Raw genomic sequence first — 15238 nt, forward strand, 5'->3', positions numbered from 1 at the left:
CGCAAGCAGACTGACACCCGATCCGCCGCACGCCACGGCCCCGCCCGCGGGCTCCAGCTGCCCGGCCCGGGGCGCTGGTTCACCACGTGCCCCGCGGGCAGCCCTGGGTGGCTCAGCCCACAGAACTTTCCTGTCCCTCTCCGGGCTGGAGGCCAGCAGTGGGGAGGGGTGGGAAGGTGGGGGCCTCCCTGGAGCTCCATCGCCGAGCTTGGCGCACGGCCTTTCCCAAGTGGAAGGTGGCCCGCTCCCGGGTCCATCTTCAATCCTCGGACGCCTTGGAGAAGCTCCGGCGAGCGAGGGCCCGGAGGCAGCGCGGAGCCGGGCGAGCTTGGTGGAACAAAGGGAGAGAGCGGGCCGGGGAGGATGCTGTGCTGCCCCGCGCCCCGCCCGGCCGCCTCCTGGGCGCTGCCTGGCGCGCAGGTAGCCGGGCCTTGGAAGCTGCGGGAGGGTGTGTGTTGGAGCTGGGGACACAAAGACTGACTTCCGCGGGTCCAGGCTCCCGGGCTCTCCTCCCCTCTATACACAGCCCGTTCGCATTCCTGCATCCCAGCTGCCAGCGGGGACTCCAGTGGTACTCGGGTGCTAGGCGCGGTGCCAGGCAGGGGCTGTGCAGGTAACCCACGGAGGAACTAGGGGTGGGTGGAGGCGGCGGCTGGGGAGAAACATGCCTTTTTAGGCAACCGCGCCGCCCCACGCAGCCCAAGTCTGCAATCACTCTCCGCAAGAGGCAGGGCTCGGCGCGTAGCCGGGGGGCGCCCCGCCTGCGCTCGCCCGCGGTCCGAGCTGTCGGGCCCAGGGCGCGGGGAGGGGGGCAGTGCAACTTCCCAGTGCCCGCTGCCCACCCGCTAGGTGAGCCCAGGCCAGGAGGGGGGAGGCTGGAGACGACGGGGGAGGGGAGGGCGAGGGGGTGCGCGCAGCTTGGGGGCGGGGCGCGGCACAGCCTCCGCGCCCAGGCCGGGAGCCGCCGCCTTGTCCCGGAGCTGGGGGGCCTTGGTCCCTCCAGCCGCCCGCGCCGCCGCCGATGCCAGGAACAATGAGGTGCGCGGCACCGGGCAGAGCGCAGCCCCGCGCCGGCTCCGAGGCCGAGCCGCCCGCCGCGCCCCGCCGCCCGCGCCTGCAGCTGCCGGCTGTGCGGAGCAGCCTCGGCTCGGGGGACTGATCCCGCTGGGCGCCCGGGACGCGAGCGCGGGGTCGCTGGCAGCAGGACCGGAGCCGCGCGCTCGGAGGGAGTCTGCAGCCCCCAACTTCCGAGGCGCCCCCGACCGGGGCGGGGGGTTGTCCCTGCTCCAGAGGGCGTCCGTGAGAGTGCGCGCGCCCGAGCGAGCGGCTGGCTTGCCGGGGAATAAAATGTGACACGCACGTCTCCCACTCCTGGCGCGGCGCGGCGCGGCCCGGGGGAGCGCGGAGCACAGCGGTGCTGTGCGCTTCGGGCGCGGCGTGGGCAGACGGCAGGTAAGGGAGGCGGGCAGGGTGGGCAACGCTTTCCTCGTTGTCTCCGCAGCCTGTGCGCTGCTCTACGAGGAGTTAGGCTCGGTGACAGGGAGCCTGAGCTGTGCTGGGGGAACTCAGCTATTTTGACTTTGGAAGGGAGTGAAGATTTTTTTTTTTTCATCACCTTTCTTCAACTTACCCTCAACACAAAACTGCACTTCTTGGGGTTTCCAGTTTGCCCTTGATTTCTGATGCTCTGTGCCTCTCGTGGCTAGCGGCAGTAGGAACCGAGACCTGGTGTCTCTTGTTCTGCCCTGGGCAGAAAACTCCGCTTGTGGCCTGTCTGACTTCCCTCTGTGAGCAGAGTGGTCATTTGATGGGTTCTTGCGTCCCGGGTTAGTCCTTCCTCGTCGTCTGGATTTGATGGTGTCGGCGCTAGGGGACAGAGTGAAAAACTCGTGGTTCGCGGCGAGGGATGCCTTCTAAAGCGAGCTGAATAGTCCTTTTTGGAGAGGCTGTGCTTTCCAGGAATTTAAATGAGACTTTGCGGTTGCCTTCCAGGTCTACTCTCCCGGTACGGTATTTGTTTTGTAGAACTGAAACTTTCTCGAAGCCGCTTTGTAATCTGAGAAGCACTTTTGGTGGGGAAAACAATGCTTGCTTGCATGGGCGGTGGGGGGGGGGGGGGACCTGTCGTCTGTTTTGTTTTGTTTTGTTTTGGGGATGAGAGGTGACCTGCTGACAACTTGGTGAGAGGCAAACCTTATTAGGCGCAGGCAGCCGAGGTCTCCTGGACTTGTGCGTTCCGACCGCGAAGGGGGCTGGCTGGCCTTCCACGCCGGAGACCATCTGTTTGCGCGCGGGAGTCCTTGGCGGGCTTGCCACACATTTTGGGTTGAAAGTACTTTCTGCACTTTAAAAAAAAAAATAAGCCCCTTGTGGGTTACTTGATACCTTCAGTTTTTTTTTTTTAAATTCTGATAGACATTTTTTGGGCCATTTTGAAATATAATTTATGACTGAGAAAGAATTCCAATAAAGTGCTGTGCTATATGTCTTCCTGCTGCCGCAGGTTCAGGGTTAGCACTACTTTGAAAGGGAAACACGATGTGTGGCCTTGAACCAATCTCCATCCATTCCTCTTCCCCCCACCCCATCATTTTTCTGGAACTGACAAATAGAATTTTTTACAGCCCTAGACGCCTTGCTAGTTGTACTAATGCTGTAGTGGTGACTGGATATTGTGGTCAACATGGAGAAAAGCCTAAAATAAATAGGTGGGTTGCCTTGAGTTTCACAGTGAGATTATAAAAGACCAGGTTCTTGGTCCACTCCTTTTTGCAATAGGTGTGCATAGTAGTGTCTTGCGTTTTTGGTTGGGTGTGGTTGACGCATCTGGAGTTTGCAGCTCAGTCTCTTGTAGAAATTGTGATTGGAACATTTGCTCATAGTAGGCTTCCGAGCTTTCGGAGTTTAGAAGAAAGGTGGAGACTGTTCCTGGAGATCAGAAACCAGTGTTTGGTGAGTTTATTATGTGGTGCATGTAGCTATGAAGTAAAGAATTGAGGATATATAGACCGGATAATTGCAAGGTGAAATAATGTAACAATTGAAAATATGTGAATGACACTAGGCGGGGGGGAAGGAAATCGATCATCTATGTTCCGTTTCTGATGAGGATAATATTCTGAGGTGGGAACCCATGTTGAATCTAGGAGGTTGGGGCCAAGCTGGCCAGCAAGATTAATTAAGCAGTTGAAGGACTGCTGAGAAATTCATGCACATGCTGGTTTGTGGGCTCTTTTCTTTCTGAGCTGACTTCAACGTGTGATATGCCAACTGAAATTTTATCTTCTAGGTCTAGAATTTGTCCAAGCATTTCTCAAGTGCTTGCCTTCTCATTCTTACGCTTCTGCACCTCCTGCTTGGGTAAATAAATGATGAATTGCTTTATAAGTACTTGGAGATACTTGTCCTCTGGGAAGCTTAATTAATTTGTGGGTTTGCTGCATCTTTCCTGATATTTTGAATAAAAACGTCTTATGTGTGATAATAAAGATAGTCTTTTAGATGTAGTTTTTTTTTTCTTTAAGTATATTGTGTTATTCTCTGTCAATGATGTTTTTACCCTTTCTGGATCTGCTTTCATATGAGCTTAAAATGTAGTTGCTTAAACAGAATTAAGTACTTTATTCAACAGATGGTGTCCTCATGGTAAGGTGTATGTTAAATTTTGATGTTTTTCATCATTGAAAGTTGAAAGCTCATCCTTTTAAAGAGAACTCTGGGATGAAATTCACAAATGACTGTAAAAGAGGTGATTACAGGGACTGGGGTCCTGGTTTTGGAATCAGCGAAGGGCAGGTGCATATTTACAGAGACGTTTTCAGTGTTAAACCCCAGCTGCTGACATCGGGGCCAGGACTGGATGGGCCATGGAAGATGAGCTCCCAGGAATGGATTTTCACACTTTCAGTTTCACAGAGGCTGCGGTTTTTCTGGAAGTCTTCCTTGCTACTTGGAGAGGTTTGTGTGTGAACCGCTGGTACCTGCACCGCGCAGAGGCAGAAGTGCTGGAGAGTTAGAGATGTATTCCACCTCTGAACAAACCTGGTATCTACACTGATCTGAAACTCTCCACCCCACCCCGCCCCATCTTGGTTTCCATATTGATGGAGCATGCTTACAATTCAAACAATGTACTTGGAACCTACCCTATGGGTGAAATAGTTTTAAAGGGCGAGAGAGGTGAGCCTGGTAGTCCTAAGTTTGCACAGGAGATGATGGCCTGGTTCAGCACCAACATCAGTTCTAGCCCTGCCACTTGGTAGAAGCCAAGTCCTCGCTGTTGTCATGTTGCTGTCATCTCTGGGTCATCTTCCGGTTCCTGGCTGGTCTGGTTTGGGGGAGGAATTTTGCTGCTGATGGCAGTGACTTGGGTGCATGCTGCCCTGTCTGGGGTAACACTCTCTAAGAGCTGTTCTGTGCCCTTCCTGCTTCTGCCAGCCCTGGGGTCTTCAGTAGGAAAGAATTCTGAATTCAAGCCGTGCATGGACTTGAAATCGCTAACGGTGTGATGGCTGGATTTATTGCTTTGCATGGACCTTCTTAGAGAGCAAAGCAGCAAGGAGAGCTGCTGGCCAGTGCCCCTGCAATGACCAAGGAATCTTGGCCTGCCCCAGAGCTCTGTTTTTAGGGTGATGAAAGGAAACTTAGATCAAGTCCTCTCCAAGATGTTTTCTGGTGCTGGGGTTCCTTAAAATTGGTAATAATATATCCTGACATACTTACAAGCTTATTCCTAGGCAGCCCCAGGAAAGAGTTAAGTAATTCAAAGAAGAATGATAGCAACTGATGGGCAAGTACTGTGCACCACACCCTGCCGTTTACTTTACATGGATGGTCAAAGTGCACTTTAACCACAACCCTGGCAGGTGTTAGTATCATCCCCATTTCACAAATGAGAAGAGGAAGCCTCAGAAAGGTGAAGTGCCTTGGCAGACCTGGGATTGAGTCTGGATTTCGGTGTCTGGAGTCTGAGTTGTTAGACTACAGCGCACTCAACAGAGCAGTGGGGGTTACTCCATTGTGTGTCTCGCCAGATGTGGACAGAGACCAACTCCTCGGCCAAGGACGTGAATGACGGAAGGGAGCCCTGTGGACAGAAAGCGTGTATGTATCAGAACCTGGGAGCAGAAGAAAGGCTTACCCCACCACTTAAAAGTGGGCCACGGCATTTGGAAATCCAGGCAGTCAGTATTAGAATGAAATTCTGGCTGGAATGGAGGGTGTCATATCACATGAAATTTCCAAGGGAAAATGTAGGCTAAGATTCAAGGGAATTATCCGCCTGCTTTGAGTTATTGGGTTGGTGAAGTGAGCGGGCTCAGAAAGCAGTCTCCTGGGACATTTAGAAATATACTGGCTAAAGCATCAGAGAATATGCCATCAAGAAAAACCCTGCCAGATCTTGATGAGCAGCCTCTATTTTCGGGAGTTTATAATTCACACATTAAGTTCTACTCCAAGCTGCTTCCACGCTTTGACCCTGAGAGGGAAAATGCCTGATTCAATTTAAAACAATTGGTTTTCCGTTTTCAGATTATACAGATTTTTCAAGTAGAGGTTTTTGCATTTTGGTAATTGTTGCAATTCCTAAAATGACTTAGCTGTAAATTAAATTTGGGGAAGAGTGAATCTCTTAGATAATCTAATGGCTTTCACTATTCAGAAATAAATGTGAAAAGTAACTTCTTGAAAATGTAAGGGGGACTTTTCTGAAATGTAAGAACACTGCTATGTGCTAACAAACTATATTTATACTACTGGCCACAAATGGGTAGGAAAAACGTACAGTTGCACTTGTTTTCTAAGTGCTAGAGTTAACCCAATTACAAAATAAGTGTATGATCAAATGAAGAGGAATCTTGCTATGTAAGTTCTATTTTAAATCTGGGAAAAATCTATTCCATTAGAAATCTCCATATGAAAAAGAGGATTGTCTCTTTTTTAAAGATTTATTTATTTATTTGAAAAGCAGAGTTATAGAGAGGCAGAGGCAGATGACAGAGAGAAAGGTCTTTCATCCACTGGTTCGCTCCCCAGATGGCCACAACAGCTGGAGCTTCGCCAATCTGAAGCCAGGTACCAGGAGCTTCTTCCAGGTCTCCCATGCGGGTGCAGGGGCCCAAGGGCCAGTGCCATCTTCCACTGTTTCCCAGGCCATAGAAAGCTGATTCAGAAGTGGAACAGCCAGGACCCGACCCGGCGCCCATATGGGATGCCGGCACTGCAGGCGGTGGCTTTACCCGCTACACCACAGCAGCAGCCACAGGACTGACTTTTAAAAGCGTGGGACCTTGAGTTAGGAAACCTGAACATTAGTTGTTGGGATTCACAGTGGTTGAACAAGATCAGACTGGGAGAAGAACATCCTTCCTCCAGCATTGCTTATCTCCGAGAGAGTTGCATGTTCCATATTCCATGTGGGTTATGGGGTGCAAGTAAAAATTGTTCAGAGTTTAAATTTTGCTCTGAAGGTATTCTGCAGGGCACATATATGGAAAGTTTGCTTTTATGTAGGTGTGTTTCTGTGGTTGAGTGTGTAGTGTGCGTATTTGAAAATGTGATGGCAGCCGCTGGCTGGAGAGGTGACTTTAACTGTGGAGATTAACTCCCGAGAGCAGAGCGACCTCCAGCTGAGCGTCCAGGGGGACTGGCCCAGGGCTGCCCACTGGACTCCTGAGACTGAGCTGCCTGCCATGTCTCAGGCCACTCCGACGCATAGGTGACTCGGGCCTTCCTGGAGAACAGGTCACGGTTTCCCTGGGACACGGCGCCCTCTCATCTCTATAGAGAGAAGGTGAAATTTTCATTTTCTAAACTGTTCTATCCTCTAGATCCTTAGGTAAGTTTTTGAATAATTGATGAGTAAGTGGGTGCTGGACAAGTGCAACCTGGTTTCCTTTTAAAAATAGATTAATATATGTGCACCATGTGTAGGTAGGTTATAATTTTCATTTGTCAAAGGACACTTTCTCCCTTTTGGGTCACTGTGTAGTTAAAAAAAAAAAAGCATCCTCTTCTGCCTTATGTTAAAAATTAGTACCTGGGAGGGTTGAGTTAATGAAGTTCTCAGCCTGAGTGAGTACCATTGACTCTGTATCCATGGTTTTCACATCCATGGATCCAACCAACTGCAGATGGGAAATATTTGGAAAAAATATTATTATCTATATTGAATAGATTTTGCATTTGTACAATACACTGTAACAACTATTTACATAGTGTTTTCCTTGTATGAGGTACTGTAAGTAGTGTAGAGGTGATTTCACAGGCATGGTGTGCGTAGGTTCTATGCAAATTCTATGCAAATAAATGACCTGTGCACCTGTGCTGTTGGTATCCGTTGGGGTCCTGGAAGAATTCCTCTGTCAATACCGAGGTCTGACCGTCCTTGGTGCATTATAATAATATTCAGAGGGTTCCATTAATTTTTTCTTTTTTTTTTTTTTTTTTTTTGACAGGCAGAGTGGACAGGGAGAGAGAGAGACAGAGAGAAAGGTCTTCCTTTGCCGTTGGTTCACCCTCCAATGGCCGGTGCATCGCGCTGATCCGAAGGCAGGAGCCAGGTGCTTCTCCTGGTCTCCCATGGGGTGCAGGGCCCAAGCACTTGGGCCATCCTCCACTGCACTCCCGGGCCATGGCAGAGAGCTGGCCTGGAAGAGGGGCAACTGGGACAGAGTCCGGCGCCCCGACCGCGACAGAACCTGGTGTGCCAGAGCCTCAAGGCGAAGGATTAGCCTATTGAGCCACAGCGCCAGCCACGTTCCATTAATTAATTACTGCATTAACCACTTAAGGTGAAAGAGTTTAAAAAAATGACTTGATAGTACAGGAAAATGTCCAGGATGTGTGCTTTAAAGCAATGTGATTGCTTCTTCTTCTTCTTTTTTTAAAGATTTAGCTATTTATTTGAAAGAGTTACAGAGAGAAGCAGAAGCAGAGAGAGAGAGAGGTCTTCTATCTGCTGGTTCACTCCCCAAAAGCCAACAATGGCTGGAGCTGCACAGATCCCAAGCCAGGAGCCAGGAGCTTCTTCCAGATCTCCCATGCAAGTGCAGGGGCCCAAGGAGTTGGGCCATCCTCTACTGCTTTCCCAGGCCCTAGCAGAGAGCTGGGTGGGAGGAGGGGCAGCCAGGACTTGAGCTAGCGCCCATATGGGATGCCAGCACTGCAGGCGGTGGCTTTACCCACTACGCCACAGCGTCGGCCCCTGTGATTGCTTCTTAAATAAAGAAAATAAAAAGCTAAACACTCTTATTCTCATTCTACACTTTGCACCACAGAGTTGAAACATACCGTGGTCATACCATAGGAACAACCTACGTGTCACTGTCTCATATTCCCACCGAGAAAGCAAAGTTCATATTTTTGGTTTGGAGTTTTTCCAATTCTGTCACATGACTTTTAAGTACAGCATTAGGTGTAAAACCAGAAGTGGTAGAAGAAAAGCTTCAGACTATATTGCGTAATATGCCCCTGAAGGCGTAGTTAAAAGAATCCTGAGCCACAGGACCTTGGAATATATAACCCAATTATAATTGTATAGAAATATATAATTATATACTATAATTATAATGCAGAACACCAGGAATATAATCAAGTGTAGCATGTGTGTATTCTATTGGCAAAATTAAACTAACTCACCTAACCCCAAATTTCCATGTGGGTCAGTCTCTCACTTAATTGAATGAATCTTGTACTTTCATATTGCATGAAAAATGACAGGCGAGTTTCTGATGTAGGAATGTGGAGTGATCCTGCCAGTGGCGTGCACATTTGGTTTGGGAGTTATCGCGTCCCTGGGGCGCCGAAGCAGCGGCCCCTGAATGTTCCTTGTGGTCAGCCATGTGGCCTGGGAGTTGTCCTCTGGGTCCCTGCTCAACCCAGAAAGAGGACTTTGCTTGGAGGACACTCGTTCCTTGCTGTACTGAAAGGCGTACCTACGTTGGTCAGTTTGCCTCCCAGAGTATAGATTTCCCAGGAGCTTGCATGTTCTCTGTGGTGAGAGTAAGTCCAAACTGGGGCTTGGGGAGAAATCGAGTTTATTTCTTTGCAGCATTGGAAGAAAACAAGGACTGGTGGTGTAACAAGGTAGTTAAGCACTGCTCTCATTTATCCTGTGCCGTTGCTCAGCAAATCTTTCTTGAGAGATAAGGTTAAGCTGCCTAGCGTGGTCAGTCTGTATTTCTAAATACTGTTTTCTTCATTGGTACGGACAGTGTCTAGGGTGGGGAAAATGGTGACTGTATGTGGGCCCCGTGGCTTGTGGTTGTAGAATGGGAGATGGGTACTGCAACCAGGAGAACCTCCCGGTCACAAACGTGGTGAGCACACAGGTGTTCAGGTGAGTGATGCCTCTGGGTAAGACTGGACTGGAACCCGAAGGCCATCAAGCCTGCTCTCTCTCTCTCTCTCTCTCTGTCTCTCTCTCGAACCCAAAGGGCCATCAAGCCTGTTCTCTCTCTGTCTCTCTCTGTCTCTCTCTGTCTCTCTCTCTCTCTCCCGAAGGCCATCAAGCCTGTTCTCTCTCTCTCTCAAACCTGAAGGCCATCAAGCCTGTTCTCTCTCTCTCTTTCTCTCTCTCTCTCTCTCTCTCTCCGCATTTACTTTCTTGTGACAGTGTTCCTGCTGTTCCATGTATACTTATTTAACAAATTCCATCAACTTCGGGGCCGACATTGTGGCATAGGGTGTAAAACCACCATCTGTGACGCCGGCTTGGACCAGTTTGAGTCCTGGCTGCTCCACTTCCAATCCAGCTCCCTGCTAATGGCCTAGGAAAAGCAGTGGAGGATGGCCCAAGTGCTTGGGCCCCTGTACTCACATGGAGACCAAGATGAAGCTCCTGGCTCCTGGCTTCAGCCTGGCCCAGCCCTGGTCACTGCAGCCACGTTGGGAAAGGAATCAGCAGATGAAAGATCTGTCTGTCTCTGTCTCTGTCCCTGAAACTCTGCCTTTCAAATAAATAAATACTTAAAAAAAGATTATGGCAGAATAATATCCCCCAAAGTACCTTCTGAGAGCTCAGAGAAGCAAGCATGCCCCCAGATTGCAAATTAAATATGGTACAAGAGATTTTCCTAACACATGCAAAACCGGCCAGGGGAATGCCTTTCCCTGATAATCCCTAAGCCAGAAATGCACAGTAGCAGGTGCAATTCGCTGGGAGGGAAGAACACTAAAAAGGACGTCGTTCTCAGCTTCTCCCATCACGTACTTTTCCCTCAAAAAGATTGGAGTCCTGAGCTCCGTTTTCATTACTTTCTGAACATGCCTGTGTGCGTCCTGCGTGTCTTGTGCCCACGTGGTGTGGTGGGCCCTGGGTCCAGAGGTCAGACTTACTCTGGCTAGGAGGCAGTGAGTTCACCAGCGTGTTTTCTTGACCACTGTGAAGATGGCTGCATGGAAAAATTAACGAAATCCTCTGCCAATGCCACCTGCGCAAATAGATCTTGGATGTACAGTTTGATGGATTTCCGTAAGCCACACATTTCTGGTGTAACTAGCTGATCAAGAAATACATTATTACTAGCACCCGAGAAACCCTGCTTGTGCCCCTTCTCGGTCACTGTCTCCACCCAAGAGTAACCACTCTCCCGATTCCCTAAGAGAGTAGACTACATTAGTGTCACTGGCTCACGTTAAAGTTTAAACAAAATAACTTTTAAACAATTTAGTCTATTTTTCTAGAATTAAGGCAAAGGTACCCAGGAAAGAGACACTGATGTGCTGTTAAAGTACAAATGGTTGATATTTGTTCAGCACGGAAACTTTCAGGCTGTGTGAAGTGTGTTTTGGTATTAAGAACTCTGCATTGAGTAGCATAAAATTGTTGAGTGCTGTAGATCATTCTTTCAATCGACTACAACCACAGAATCAAAAATGTATTGTAAAATATATTGAAAGCTAGTACATTATGCTCTAAATCTTGAAGACATTTTTATATATTTCAGTTTATTAAAAATAATGCTGGACATATAATATTTATAGGGAAAACACTTCAAAACTGAAATTTACTTGACTAATGGAATTTAATTTCATTTGCTTTACTAAAGGAATTTACTTTCATTTGGCAAATTCTGATGTGTGAATTTGAATAATTTAATATTGCAGTGGACACTGACAAATGGATGGTTCTAGAAGCTGCTTTACATAATACACTCTCTTGGGAGATGTTTTAGAAGAATTCTTTCACAGAAAAAGCCAGCATGACATGCAAGATTAACGTCATATAGATTCTTAGGGATTTTGTCCTCATAGATCTATTGTACCTGTATGCTGAAATTTGAAATAATGAAAATCTGGAAACCCAGCCTAGGCCTGTCCCAGAGCTCACTGGTTGCCTGGCTTGTAATTGCAGTGTGCTGGGCTGAGCGTGACTTCCAGCATACTCAACACCAAAGCATAAAAACCAATAGAGCCGGCACCGCGGCTCACTAGGCTAATCCTCCGCCTAGCGGTGCCGGCACACCGGGTTCTAGTCCCGGTTGGGGCGCCGGATTCTGTCCCGGTTGCCCCTCTTCCAGGCCAGCTCTCTGCTGTGGCCAGGGAGTGCAGTGGAGGATGGCCCAGGTGCTTGGGCCCTGCACCCCATGGGAGACCAGGAAAAGCACCTGGCTCCTGGCTCCTGCCATCGGATCAGCGCGGTGCACCGGCCGCAGCGCGCCGGCTGCGGCGGCCATTGGAGGGTGAACCAACGGCAAAGGAAGACCTTTCTCTCTGTCTCTCTCTCTCACTGTCCACTCTGCCTGTAAAAAAAACAACAACAACAAAAACAACAACAACAACAAAAAAACAATAGAAAGGTAAAGCGATCACCTAAAATTCAGTGGCAAGAAAGAAGAGGGCCGGTGTTTTGATGCAGTGGGTTAAGCCATTGCTTGTGCTGCTGGCATCCCATACTGGAGCAGCAGTTCAAGTCCCAGCCACTCCACTTCTGATGCACATTCCTGGGAAGGCAGTAGAAGATGGCCCGAGTGCTTGGGCACTGCCATCTAGGCGGGAGACCTGCACGGAGTTCCAAACTCCTGGTCTCTCTCTGTCCAACAGACAAATCTTAAAAGAAAAAGAGAACACAAATGCGAAGTAAAGAAGTGAAAAGGACAACAGGTAGACTGCTTAATAAAGATCAGATGTACTCAGATTGTGTTATAGACATTCAAGGTTTTCCTGAAGCCAAAGAAGTCCGCTCACATCCCACGCCATTTGGTTTGGAGCAGCGTGTTTGGTAGCCAAAACTTTCACAGCATCAAGGCTCCTGTGTTTGGGTTTCTGTCCCTTGAAGAGGAGGCTGCCTCTGTTATTTGCTACTGCAAGCCCTGGCTTCCCAGCTGTGCGCCTTGGGCGCGTGCTATTTAACTGGCTTGCAAATCTGTTGAGGATGTCACCTGTGCTTTTCCACAGACTCTCCTGTAATGGGGACAGTGACATTTACAGCTTCTGGAGGACAGCGTGTTTCTTGGGCTTCGGCTTCTAGAGAGTGTGATACTGTTTTTAAAGGAAACATTGAGTGGAAGCCGCGCACTGTTGCTGCTGAAGGAGCTTGGTGCATTCATTTGGTGAGCGCCTGTCCACTTTGCCGTCCTCTGCACATCTTTCTGTTCTCCACATTGGCAGCCATCTTTGCAGACCCTCAGCATGATCCCCTGGCGTCCCCTCTGACACTGGTGCCCTCTTGTACACAGGACTCCATCTGCAGGTGTTGGGATGTTGTGTGCTGCTGACTTGGGGCCCAGCGCCCAGCGCCCAGCGCCTACTTCCGCACATCCATCCACTTTCAGAATGAAGACTGTCAATAACCTGGGTCTCTCTCGTGCTCTCCCCTGCCTACTTCCCAGTCCAGCCCCCCACAGTTCCAGTCACAAGCCACACACACACACACACACACACACACACAGAAGTATTGTAACTCCACCTCCCCATTGCTGCACTTTATTTTTTAAAATTTTTTTAAAGATTTATTTTATTTATTATTATTATTATTATTTATTTTTATTTGAAAGATAGAGTTATAGAGAGAGGTAGAGACAGAGAGAGAAGTCTTCCATCCAATGGTTCACTCCTTAGATGGCCGCAACGGCCAGAACTGAGCTGATCCGAAGCCAGGAGCCAGGAGCTTCTTCTGGGTCTCCCATGTGGGTGCAGGGGTCCAAGGACTTGGGCCATCTTCCACTGCTTTTCCAGGCCATAGCAGAGAGCTGGATTGGAAGAGGAGCAGCCGGGACTAGAACTGTTGCCAATATGGGATGCAGGTGCTGCAGGCCAGGGCTTTAACCCACTGCGCCACAGTGCCTGCCCCTGCTGCATCTTAGATAATGGACTCTGCTCACCCCTCACCCCTGAAAAATCAGGAGCTCCTTACCAGTAGCCTTGGGACTGTATCCAGCTTCTTAGCCCACGGTTTGGTGCTGCCTGCAGTAGATTCTTCAGAATTGCATGTTGAATGAATGGAGTTGAAGGGATGGCTGTCTACTCTCTGAACCTAATTTTTTTAAAAAATAAAAGCAAGTGGACAGGATTATTGTACTTGTTCTTCAAGTTGAATTTCCATGAAGGTAGCTCCCCAAATATTAGCCATCCACTTTTTTATTTATTTATTTATTATTTATTTATACAACTTTTGCATTGTTGTGGCTTCCCCCCCTAACCTCCCTCCCTCCCGCGGCCCTCCTGTCTCCCACTCCCTCTCCCATCTCACCCTTCATCGAGTTTCATTTTCAATTACCTTCATATACAGAAGATCAACATAGTATATGCTAAGCAAGGATTTCAACAGGCTGCCCTCACACAACCGCACAAGGTATAGGGTATTGTTCGACTAGTAGTGCTGTTTTTAAGTTTCATAGTAAAACACGTTAAGGACAGAGATCCTACGTGGGGAGCCTGTACACAGTGACTCCCGGTGTTGATTTGACAATTGGCACTCTTATTTATGACGTCAGCAATCACCCGATAGCCATCCACTTTTAAACGACACCCTAAGGGACAGGGGTCATGTGCCAAGGGGGCCATTCTGTACACACACTCTCTAATCCTGGAGAATCCCGGTTGATCACTTTGGAGAAACACATTCACTAGCAATGCTGATTTTTGTGGCACTTTTTTTTTTTTAAAGATTTATTTATTTATTTGAAAGGCAGAGTTACAGAGAGAGAGAAGGAGAGGCAGGGAGAGAGAGAGAAAGGTCTTAACATCTGCTGGTTCACTCCCCAATTGGCCGCAACGGCCGGAGCTGGGCTTCTCTGAAGCCAGGAGCCAGGAGCTTCTTCCAGGTCTCCCACACAGGTGCAGGAGCCCAAGGCCCAAGAGAGAAAAGCTGAAATTCCCCACTTCTTTTCCTAGTGCTGACAAAGGTGGTTGGGTGTCTTTGTTCTTCAGGGAAGCATTCAGAAGGGAGGGACAATAATTAGTATATGAATTGGGTAGGAGGCCCATGGGGAATTTCTAAAAGCACTCTGACTGGGATTCACACATCCTAACAATTAGAACCCCATACATTATCTTGCACCTGCTGTGACAATAGAGCTGCCTCTGAGCAAATGGGCCCACCATGTAGCTAGTGAGCCACATTTTTCTACCTGCCCAAATATCATTTATGAATAGATGGTTAAAATTTGGGAAAGGCAACTGTAGACCAGGAGAAGTATAGGATGTCAGCTGTTCATGAAGAATTATAAATGCAGCGCCTTGACCCTCCGTTCAGTCCAGCCTCACTGCGGGAGGCTGCAGGAGGTCCTGCGCCAGCTCTTGCCTGTGTGTGTCAGGTGCAGGGCGGTGACCTCATTCTGCCATTGCTCCCTGCAGGAGCAGGCCACAGGGCTGAGGGACACCTTCTGAGGACGGGGACAAGGTTCAGCGTGCACCTGCAGTCATTACAGTAGATGTGGATCTTCCTGGGCTCACCTCCTCCTGGGTACTGAGCACTGTGCGTTAGCCTCCAGCATCTGTGAAGAGAATTTTGTTTTATTGGTCTTGTTTTTGTTGTTGTTGTTGTTGTTGTTTTTGAAATTTTTTAGTCTTCCAAAAGATTAGGTTAAAGCTGAGGGAGGGGCCTGAGCTGTGGCTTAGAGGGTAAAGCCACCACCAACTGCAGAGCCGGCATCCCATGTAGGCACCAGTTCTAGTCCTGGCTGCTCCACTTCAGATCCAGCTCTCTGCTGTGGCCTGGGAAAGCAGTAGAAGATGGCCCAAGTCCTTGGGAATCTGCACCCATGTGGGAGACCCTGAAGAAGCTCCTGGCTCC

The 15238-nt window shown here is 49.0% G+C and overlaps 1 protein-coding gene across 9 annotated transcripts in view; it reads left to right on the plus strand.

Moving 5' to 3' along the window:
• The first annotated feature begins 282 nt into the window (after positions 1-282).
• The window catches only part of ST6GAL2 (ST6 beta-galactoside alpha-2,6-sialyltransferase 2), a 76056-nt gene continuing 61100 nt past the window's right edge, over positions 283-15238 (plus strand). For 2 of the 9 annotated variants that reach the window (XM_008253013.5, XM_089327428.1), the window contains exon 1: positions 944-1452. The gene's annotated coding sequence lies outside the window, so the exon portion shown is untranslated. Of the gene's footprint in view, positions 421-454; positions 614-697; positions 850-938; positions 1453-1868; positions 2006-5033; positions 5104-15238 lie in introns of those variants that run through there. The other 7 variants (XM_089327427.1, XM_017339285.4, XM_051834815.3 and 4 more) reach the window with 7 other exon arrangements.

This window comes from Oryctolagus cuniculus, chromosome 2, assembly GCF_051225735.1.
Source record: "Oryctolagus cuniculus isolate XC-2025 breed Fujian yellow rabbit chromosome 2, ASM5122573v1, whole genome shotgun sequence".
In the NCBI taxonomy this organism is placed as follows: domain Eukaryota; kingdom Metazoa; phylum Chordata; class Mammalia; order Lagomorpha; family Leporidae; genus Oryctolagus; species Oryctolagus cuniculus.